Source organism: Budorcas taxicolor, chromosome 5, assembly GCF_023091745.1.
Source record: "Budorcas taxicolor isolate Tak-1 chromosome 5, Takin1.1, whole genome shotgun sequence".
Classification (NCBI taxonomy): domain Eukaryota; kingdom Metazoa; phylum Chordata; class Mammalia; order Artiodactyla; family Bovidae; genus Budorcas; species Budorcas taxicolor.
The window spans coordinates 88,866,468-88,877,882 of NC_068914.1; the positions used below are offsets into that span (position 1 = coordinate 88,866,468).

Below are 11,415 nucleotides of genomic sequence, written 5' to 3' on the forward strand. Positions count from 1 at the left end.
GTGTTTTGGTCCACTGACCAAAGTTTTCTTCCTTATGTTTAAAGGAATATGCTGATATCCTAAGTATTAACCAGCAAGAAAATAATAAAATGATATTGCTTAATGACCTTGCTCAGGAAGAACTGGGATTAGCACTCTAGCCCAAAGAAGAATTTTCTCCTATTTTATTACAAATTTGAGTAACTATAAAGAAAAAGATTACTGAATGAATATTTTATCCAACTGAGAAAGAACTCCAATCTTTCATTAAATTTCTTTATGTGCTTTCACTATGTTGTCTTCTTTTTCACGTAAAATTATTTTATATATATTTTCCACAGAACAACATGACATACTGCCTGGTGTTCTGATAAGTATGTAGCACCACACCATGTTGTTCAACCAAACTGCTCCTGTGAACACATTCCTAACTCCTTTCTGACAATGCCTACTTCACATTTCCATGTTAGAACATAAAGGGTCATTGTAAAGCAAAGGAACTTAACAGCAAAACTTACAGGAGAATAACAGTATATGCCGCCCAAAAATCTTCCCCTTTGGCACAAGGATTATTTTGAGCTGAGGCGATTGAAAAGAAGCAGATCCAAGAAAAATTCTCTGCTCTCCCCCTAGTTCCCTGAAAGCAGAACATAAATTTGTGCAGATATTAATCACCAACAACCCTTGACTCTTATCAGCCCCAAGACAACATCAGAGGACTCAATAAAACAACCTTTACTGAGTATTAGTTTTTAATGTATTTATTATCATCCCACAATCTGCCAGCCTTGAAGCCTAGCATTCTTTTCCTCTGTCTTGTTGCTACTCTAAAAGTATATTTTTCTTTGGTTAAGATAATCTGTAAGTCTAAGTTCTAGCCATCTTTTTGAGTTATGCCTACTAGCATTTCTCATAAGCATATATGAGATGTGCGTGTTAATGCAGTTGTTTACTTTTCTCTTGTTAATCTTTTGTTACAGAGACCCAAACAAAAACCTTAAAATGGCAAAAGGAAACACGTTTCTTCCTGTAGAGTTTCTAGTGATGAGGACGGACAGGGAAAGGTTAGAACACTCCTCTTTCCTCAAACTGCAGTTGAGATATGGAATAATCGACAACAGACCAGCAGAAGGTAAGGATTCTTACCATGTCAGTCTCTGAGCTCTCTGTAGTGCACTCAAGAGAGGAGGATAAAAATTTCTCCTTCTCTATTCCTTTCCAAATTCACAGTGGCAGGAGAAAAACATTTGTGAAAATAGATCTTGAATCATGTCTCTTCAACACCTATGGTTATTGATTCTTAGCCTCCCAGAAAGAGTCATGCTTTCCTTTGTCTCTCTCATTTGTCATAGGAATGAAAACCATTAAAACAAGAATCTCTATTTGTCTTGTTTTATGTTCTGAGACGGAGAAGGCAATAGCACCCCACTCCTGTACTTTTGCCTGGAAAATCCCATGGACAGAGGAGCCTGGGGGGCTGCAATCCATGGGGTCGCTAAGAGTCAGACATGACTGAGTGACTTCACTTTCACTTTCATGCATTGGAGAAGGAAATGGCAACCCACTCCAATGTTCTTGCCTGGAGAATCCCGGGGATGGGGGAGCCTGGTGGGCTGCTGTCTATGGGGTCGCACAGAGTCGGACACGACTGAAGCGACTTAGCAGCAGCAGCAGTGTGTACTGAGAACTTTTGTAACCAGTGAGAATACTCCTTCTCATTTTTGCCACTTGAGAGGTGTAGGTTGTCTGTCAGGCTTGCCTCAGTAACTAATTAGGACCCTAAGACATGAAGTAACAGGCAACATTTTCTTTGTCTAACTAACCACACTGGGTCTCAGGAAAGTTTGTCTTTATAAAGACATTATAAGGGCCCTTTATTGCTTCTACAAGATTAAGAGGGGAAAATCAGAGAACAAATGTCAAGAACTACAGATGGCACACAGCAAGTATAAAACTGTAAATATTGATATCAAGAACTACAATGGCACACAGCAAGTATAAAACTTATGTAAATATTGATAGCCAGGAAACTGCTTTGACAGAAGTCCAGGAAATGTACTGAAAGGCTTGATTTATTGTCCCTTACTCTGTAAGCAAACCCCACCAGGTCCAGATCTTTGTGTATTTGGGGACAGCACTTCACACACAAAAAATATTGAACTAATCTACAGACTATTAAAGAAAATAAAAAAGATTATAGTACTTATCCTAGATTTCTGATAACAGGCAAATATGTTCCTGACTTCCTCCTTAGATAAAACTTATGATTCTTAGTCCCTTGGAAATATTGATCTTATCATATCTTTGAAATGGAGCATCCAAATGGTTGGCTAAAGCATCCTTGCTTGGGACTGGAAAAAAAAAAAAAGAGAGAAAGAGATTTTAAACAGCAAACTGCTTACGTGATATTTCTGCAACTTCTGTAACTGCCACAAATTTTATCCACAGCCCCCATAAGATTATCTATTAAAGGCAAGTAATATTCTGCTTCTCTTCCTATCATATAAATCTTTCACCTTTTACTAAAAATTTCTGTGGAGAAGAGCAATTCTGAGTTCAAGAGGGAGATGATACATGTATAATTATGGCTGATTTGTGTTGTTGTACATCAGAAACCAACACAACATTGTAAAGCAATTTCCCCCCATTTAAAAATTAAAGTTAAAAACAGGCAAGTACAAACCTTAAAATGTCTTCCCACAAATACTGGTAAAAGGATTCAACTTTCTGGGTGGGTAAACTTAACTTGTTCCATCTGCCAGAAACACCATTTATATCCAATTATTCTTGCTTGTCTGGCTCTAGGTGAGTGATCACACCATTGTGATTATCTGGGTCTTGAAGATCTTTTTGTACAGTTCTTCTGTGTATTCTTGCCACCTCTTCTTAATATTTTCTGCTTCTGTTAGGTCCATACCATTTATGTCCTTTATTGAGCCCTTCTTTGCATGAAATGTTCCCTTGGTATCTCTAATTTTCTTGAGGAGATCTCTAGTCTTTCCCATTCTGTTGTTTTCCTCTATTTCTTTGCATTGACCGCAGAGGAAGGCTTTCTTATCTCTCCTTACTATTCTTTGGAACTCTGCATTCAAATGGGAATATCTTTCCTTTTCTCTTTTGCTTTTCACTTCCCTTCTTTAAACAGCTATTTTTAAGGCCTCCTTACAAGAGGGTGTTTGCTATGACCAGTGCATTCTCTTGGCAAAACTCTATTAGTCTTTGCCCTGCTTCATTCCCTATTCCAAGGCCAAATTTGCCTGTTACTCCAAGTGTTTCTTGACTTCCTACTTTTGCATTCCAGTCCCCTATAATGAAAAGGACATCTTTTGGGGGTGTTAGTTCTAAAAGGTCTTGTAGGTTTTCATAGAACCTTTCAACTTCAGCTTCTTCAGCATTACTGGTTGGGGCATAGGCTTGGATCACTGTGATATTGAATGGTTTGTCCTGAAAAATGAACAGAGATTATTCTGTCATTTTTGAGATGGCATCCAAGTACTGCATTTCAGACTCTTTTGTCTTCACACTCCAAGTGAGATGGTAGGTGTTGCGAGAGGGCATCAGAGGGCAGACACACTGAAACCATAATCACAGAAAACTAGTCAATCTAATCACACTAGGACCACAGCCTTGTCTAACTCAGTGAAACTAAGCCATGCCATGTGGGGCCACCCAGGATGGATGGGTCATGGTGGAGAGGTCTGACAGAATGTGGTCCACTGGAGCAGGGAATGGCAAACCACTTCAATATTCTTGCCTTGAAAACCCCATAAGCAGTATGAAAAGGCAAAATGATAGGATACTGAAAGAGGAACTCCCCAGGTCAGTAGGTGCCCAATATGCTACAGGGGATAAGTGGAGAAATAACTCCAGGAAGAATGAAGGGATGGAGCCAAAGCAAAAACAATACCTAGTTGTGGATGTGACTGGTGATAGAAGTAAGGTCCAATGCTGTAAAGAGCAATATTGCATAGGAACCTGGAATGTTAGGTCCATGAATCAAGGCAAATTGGAAGTGGTCAAACGGGAGATGGCAAGAGTGACTGTCAACATTCTAGGAGTCAGTGGACTGAAATGGACTGGAATGGGTGAATTTAACTCAGATGACCATTATATCCTCTACTGCGGGCAGGAATCCCTTAGGAAAAGGATACTCTGTCTATCAGATCTAGTCCCTTAAATCTACTTCTCACTTCCACTGTATAATCATAAGGGATTTGATGTAGGTCATACCTGAATGGTCTAGTGGTTTTCCCTACTTTCTTTAAGTCTCAGTTTGGCAATAGGAGTTCATGATCTGAGCCACAGTCTCATCCTGGAATGTGAAGTCAAGTGGGCATTAGGAAGCATCACTATGAACAAAGCTAGTGGAGGTGACAGAATTCCAGTGGCACTATTTCAAATCCTGAAGATGATGCTGTGAAAGTGCTACACTCAATAAGCCAGCAAATTTGGAAAACTCAGCAGTGGCCACAGGACTGGAAAAGGCCAGTTTTCATTCCAATCCCAAAGAAAGGCAATGCCAAAGAATGCTCAAACTACCGCACAATTGCACTCATCTCACACACTTGACTGGGAGAAGGCAATGGCACCCCATTCCAGTACTCTTGCCTGGAAAATCCCATGGACGGAGGAGCCTGGTAGGCTGCAGTCCATGGGGTTGCTAAGAGTCGGACATGACTGACTGACTTCACTTTCACTTTTCACTTTCATGCATTGGAGAAGGAAATGGCAATCCACTCCAGTGTTCTTGCCTGGAGAATCCCGGGGATGGGGGAGCCTGGTGGGCTGCTGTCTATGGGGTCGCACAGAGTCGGACACGACTGAAGCGACTTAGCAGCAGCAGTAGCAGCACACACTTGACTAGACTAATGCTCAAAATTCTCCAAGCCAGGCTTCTGCAATACGTGATCCATGAACTTCCAGATGTTCAAGCTGGTTTTAGAAAAGGCAGAGGAACCAGAGATCAAATTGCCAACCACTGTTGGATCATTGAAAAAGCAAGAGAGTTACAGAAAAACATCTATTTCTGCTTTATTGACTATGCCAAAGCCTTTGACTGTGTGGATCACAATCAACTGTGGAAAATTCTGAAAACGACAGAATACCAGACCACCTGATCTGCCTCTTGAGAAATCTGTATGCAGGTCAGGAAGCAACACTTAGAACTGGACATGGAACAACAGACTGGTTCCAAATAGGAAAAGAAGTACGTCAAGGCTTGTATATTGTTACCCTGCTTATTTAACTTACATGCAGAGTACATCATGAGAAACGCTGGGCTGGAAGAAGCACAAGCTGGAATCAAGATTGCCAGGAGAAATATCAATAACCTCAGATATGCAGATGACACCACCCTTATGGCAAAAAGTGAAGAGGAACTAAAAAGCCTCTTGATGAAAGTGAAATAGGAGAGTGAAAAAGTTGGCTTAAAGCTCAACATTCAGAAAATGAAGATCATGGCTTCTGGTCCCATTACTTCATGGCAAATAGATGGGGAAACAGTGGGAACAGTGTCAGACTTCATTTTTGGGGGGTCCAAAATCACTGCAGATGGTGATTGCAGCCATGAAATTAAAAGACACTTACTCCTTGGAAGGAAAGTTATGACCAACCTAGATAGCATATTCAAAAGCAGAGTCATTACTTTGCCAACAAAGGTCCATCTAGTCAAGGCTATGGTTTTGCCAATAGTCATGTATGGATGTGAGTTGGACTGTGAAGAAAGCTGAGCGCCGAAGAATTGATGCTTTTGAAGTGTGGTGTTGGAGAAGACTCTTGAGTGTCCCTTGGACTGGAAGGAGATCCAAAGAGTCCATTCTAAAGGAGATCAGTCCTCGGTGTTCATTGGAAGGACTGATGCTGAGGCTGAAACTCCAATACTTTGTCCACCTCATGAGAAGAGTTGACTCATTGGAAAAGACCCTGATGCTGGGAGGGATTGGGGGCAGGAGGAGAAGGGGACAACAGAGGATGAGATGGCTGGGATGGCATCACTGACTCGATGCACATGAGTTTGGGTGAACTCTGGGAGTTGATGATGGACAGGGAGGCCTGGCGTGCTGCGATTCATGAGGTCACAAAGAGTTGGACATGACTGAGCGACTGAACTGAACTGAACTGATTCTTATTTACCTAGAGAAGGAAATGGCAACTCACTCTATTATTCTTGCCAAAACTCTATGGACAGAGGAACTGGGCAGGTTACCGTCCTTGGGATTGCAAACAGATGGACACAAATTAACGGCTGAACAATAGCAACAAATTCTTGCTTAATAGTTATAAGAATGTAGCTACTTCCTTATATTCTTTTATAAAACTATTTTTTTTTATAACTTCCAGACAAAGTGCAGGGGGAATGTTTTAGAATTTTTAATCATTTGAAGGGAATTAGCTCTTGCCCTAGGAATTTACTGTGCTTAGCTGCTCCATCATGTCCGAGTTTTGCAACCCCATAGACTAAGGCCTGCCGTGACTCTTCAGGCAAGAATACTGGAGTGGGTTGCCATGCCCTCCTGCAAGGGATCTTCCCAACCCAGGGATCGAACCCAGGTCTCCCACATTGCAGGTGGATTCTTCACCCTCTGGGACACCCAGCGATGCCATTGTTTAAATGAATATTCTTATGTTTCAAAATTAGTTCTCATGAATTTACACTGCTCTGGGCCTCTGCCAGGTGATTTTTATCAGGAGTTTTGTGTTTCTGAAAGAAGAAGGGAGTCTATATACTGATCCTCCTTGATTTACAGTTGGGTAACATTCTGATAAACCCATCATAAGTTAGATAATGTAAATAAAAAATGCATTCCATACACCTAACCTACCAAATATCATACCTCTGACTACCATAACTCAAACCTCCCTGGGACACATACATTAGCCTATGATTGGGCAACAAAGCCTATTTTAGAATTAAGTGTTGAATATCTGATGTAATATATTGAATACACTTCTGAAAGCAGAAGACAGAATGGTTGTCTGGGTACAGAATTGTTTTCAGTATATTGGTTGTTTACCCTTGTAAACAAAATATATACTAGCCCGGAACAAGATTATATTTCAAACTCCAAGTATATTTTCTACTGAATGCATACCACTTTCACACCATGGTAAAGTTGAAAAACCTTTAGCCATTCTGAAGTTGGAGACCTCCTGTACTGTAACAGCAAATACAGACATGGTGCTTGCCATGTTCCAGGCATTATTTGTATGTATTAACTCACTTAACTCCCCTTGAAAAAGGTATTGTCAACATTGGCATTTTACAGGTAAGGAAACAGAAATTCACTGAAGTCCAGCAGTTTGCCCACAGTCCCTCTGGGAGTGAGTAAAAGGCCCCCCTGCCTGTCCACCTGCTTTTCCTGTAAGCTCTACCCAACACTTCAGTTCAGTTCAGCTCAGTTCAGTCGCTCAGTCATGTCCGACTCTTTGCAACCCCATGAATCGCAGCACGCCAGGCCTCCCTGTCCATCACCATCTCCCGGAGTTCACTCAGACTCACATCCATCGTGTCCATGATGCCATCCAGCCATTTCATCCTTGGTCGTCCCCTTCTCCTCCTGCCCCCAATCCCTCCCAGCTTCAGAGTCTTTTCCAATGAGTCAACTCTTCTCATGAGGTGGCCAAAGTACTGGAGTTTCAGCTTCAGCATCAGTCCTTCCAAAGAAATCCCAGGGCTGATATCCTTTAGAATGGACTGGTTGGATCTCCTTGCAGTCCAAGGGACTCTCAAGAGTCTTCTCCAACACCACAGTTCAAACGCATCAATTCTGTGGTGCTCAGCCTTCTTCACAGTCCAACTCTCACATCCATACATGACCAGTGGAAAAACCATAGCCTTGACTAGACGGACCTGAGTCGGCAAAGTAATGTCTCTGCTTTTGAATATGCTATCTAGGTTGGTCATAACTTTTCTTCCAAGGAGTAAGCATCTTTTAATTTCATGGCTGCAGTCACCATCTGCAGTGATTTTGGAGCCCAAAAAATAAAGTCTGACACTGTTTGCACTGTTTCCCCATCTATTTGCCATGAAGTAATGGGACCGGATGCCATGATCTTCGTTTTCTGAATGTTGAGCTTTAAGCCAACTTTTTCGCTCTCCTCTTTCACTTTCATCAAGAGGCTTTTTATTTCCTCTTCACTTTCTGCCATAAGGGTGGTGTCATCTGCATATCTGAGGTTATTGAGATTTCTCCTGGCAATGTTGATTCCAGCTTGTGTTTCTTCCAGTCCAGCATTTCTCATGATGTACTCTGCATAGAAGTTAAATAAGCAGGGTGCCAATATATAGCCTTGACGTACTTCTTTTCCTATTTGGAACCAGTCTGTTTTTCCATGTCCAGTTCTAACTGTTGCTTCCTGACCAACACTTCAGTAAAACTGCCTAATAAGGGCCCATCAGAATGCCTCTAATGGGCAGTTCATCAGAAAGCAGTTGGAATCTGTGGGAAATGGAAGTACAGGCTTGATGTCAGAGTGCTCTATCAGACTTCCTTTTATTGTTGATGTTCACTTAGCATTCCATTCAAGTGATTATTCTAAGTTACACAGAAGGAGAGGCCTACCTAACAGGGCAGATAATCAAACCATGTGTTCATTGTGCTCATTGTTAGTAGGGTAATTCCCTGGCTCCACCAGAAAAATAGCTTCAGGGAGAAGTCAGGAGCCACCAAATACTTGCAAAGCTGGAGTTTTACTTCCTCATCAAGAATGAGCGTCTCTAAAGAAATATGGGAAACTAAGTATGCAAACTCTTGAAAGTATACACTGTCTGGAGTGAATCACTACTAGCTTAGTTAAGAAAACAGCTTTGAATAAGGATGGGGGAGAAATGGGGACAGAGGCTGGTGGTGGAGATGGTGCTGGAAAGGAGTGGAAAGGTTAAATAACTGTCAGGGGAAATGTATTGTCACGTGAGTGTCTGTTCCTCGGTTCTTTGTCTCGTCACAACAGAGATTTGGAGTGACAGACATTAAAGCCCCCTTGGCATGTCACAGCTCTCAGGTCTTGGATAGACCGTGATATAGCTCTCAGGTTTCAAATGGACCATGTTATAGCTCTTAGACAAAGCAGTGTTACAGCTCATTGTTACAGCTTTATTTTATTTAGAAGATAGCAGGAAAATCCATCTCTGAGGCATGAGGGTGATCCAAAGACACGAGGAGAAGAGCATCCCAGCATGCAGGAGAGAGAGAGAGAGCTAGCTTTGGCTCCTCTTTTTATATGTTTATCTCTCCCTGGGCCTGTCCTATGTAAATTGGGCCAGCCAGGAGTGTTGTTTGTTTTACCTGAGGTCCTCACTCTGGTCCTCGGACCTTCTTTTGTTCTATTTTCATGGGCTTTTCCCTTCTTTGTCTTTTAGCCACCTCCATTTTGGACTCCTTTTCCCTATTCTGCCTACCTACAGTATTAATTCCATCTGCAGGGTTCTGTGGTTTTTAAATTTTTGGTGGTTTTTTGGTTTTGGTTTCATTTTGGTTTGTTTTTTTGGCAGATCTTTGTCTTAATTCTACAAGATGAGAATGTCCAGGTAGAGGACAGACTTTCTGATCTTAGTTTCCAAAGTCACATGTGACTTACTTGGTGCCTGTTGAACTCTGAAAGTTCTTCTTCTACTATGTGAGCCAACAGGGACTTCCCTGTTGTGGAGTGATTAACACTCCACAATCCCACTGCATGGAGCCCAGGTTTGATCCTTGGTCAGAGAACTAGATCCCAAAGATGCAACTGAAGAAAAAAAAAAGATCCCAAGTATTGCAACTAAAGATCCCACATGCCCCAGTGAAGATCAAAGATCCCAAGGGCTACAACAAAGACCCAGCATGGGATAAATAAACAAACAAAACAACAACAACAGGAAAGAAAACCAAGCTCATAGATATGGAGAACAGAGGAAAAGTTGCCAGAATTGGGAGAAGGTGGTGGGCAGTGGAAGAAAAGGTGAAGGAGGTCCAAAAGTACTAACTTCCAGTCATAAAACAAGTCATGGGGATATGAAGTACAGCACAGTGACTATAGTTACTTGTTACTACTTGTTTTTTCTATATACCAACTATATCAACAAATAAAAGATACGAAAATTTGGCAGCAAGTATTGGCTCAACAATGAAACGCTTAATCAGTTTTATTCTAATGATCTTGACACCTCGGAAGCCCCTGCGTTCCTAAGATGTTTTAAGCTTCCTGTGCCTCTGGTGGTTGTGAGACTATAAACAATCACATGCACAGCTGTAAGAGTCCTGTAGGCAGGCTAGAGTGTTATCAGAGGGGGTTTGAACTGAAACATTCCTTTCAAATGCAGAAGACTAAAGTCCTGAGTTAACTTTTTCCAGAGTGTGCCAGAAGAGTGGAAAAGTACAATACAATAAGGCAGGCAGATTCTCATTTTGGGGGTACATGCTCAGGAAATACCAGAGGGAAACCCTGAGGCCTGACTCACCTTGCCCATCAGGTCTCTCCACATGACCTTGTCATGGGTGGGTTTCCTCATGCTGGCTCCCGGCAGTTACTCTATTGCACATTTAAATTTGTTGAAAGTACATGTTTGACATCATCACACAAAAAAACTTTTGTAACTAACTTTGGCAATGTGTGACTAATATAATGACCAAACCTGGTTTACCATGAGAAACTGGGATAAACCTTTTGCCAAAACCTGTCCAACTGTAGGTACCTGGACAGGGCAAAGCTGTCCAGTGGTAGAGGCTAAATTTGTTTGTAGCCTCTCTCTGCCCCTGATACAAGGCCCATTGGTGCATTCAGTCCCCTGGTTTATGAGTACTCATCATGGACTAATGACAATTGCTTTGTTTATTTACTTTAAATTTTAAGAAACTCTAATTGATCAACAAACCTGTATCCCAGGTCTAACTAAAATCCAGTTAGCCATGGTCAGGGCACAGGGTAACATATACATAGAACTGTCATCGAAAAGGCAACAGAGTTCCAGAAAAACATTTACTTCTGCTTTATTGACTATGCCAAAGCCTTTGACTGTGTGGATCACCACAAACTGTGGAAAATTCTGAAAGAGATGGGAATACCAGACCACCTGACCTGCCTCTTGAGAAACCTGTGTGCAGGTCAGGAAACAACAGTTAGAACTGGACATGGAACAATAGACTGGTTCCAAATAGGGAAAGGAATACATCAAGTTTGTATATTGTCGCCCTGCTTATTTAACTTATATGCAGAGTACATCATGAGAAACGCTGGACTGGAAGAAGCACAAGCTGGAATCAAGATTGCTGGGAGAAATATCAATAACCTCAGATATGCAGACGACACCACCCTTATGGCAGAAAGCAAAGAACTAAAGAGCCTCTTGATGAAAGTGAAAGAGGAGAGTGAAAGAGTTGGGTTAAAACTCAACATTCAGAAAACTAAGATCATGGTTTCTGGTCCCATCACTTCATGGGAAATAGATGGGGAAACAGAGGA

General features: G+C 41.6%; 1 pseudogene; it reads left to right on the forward strand.

Annotated features, from left to right (window-relative positions):
• Positions 1-2,458: 2,458 nt before the first annotated feature.
• LOC128049063 (uncharacterized) lies at positions 2,459-2,563 on the forward strand (annotated as a pseudogene).
• The last annotated feature ends 8,852 nt before the right edge of the window (positions 2,564-11,415 follow it).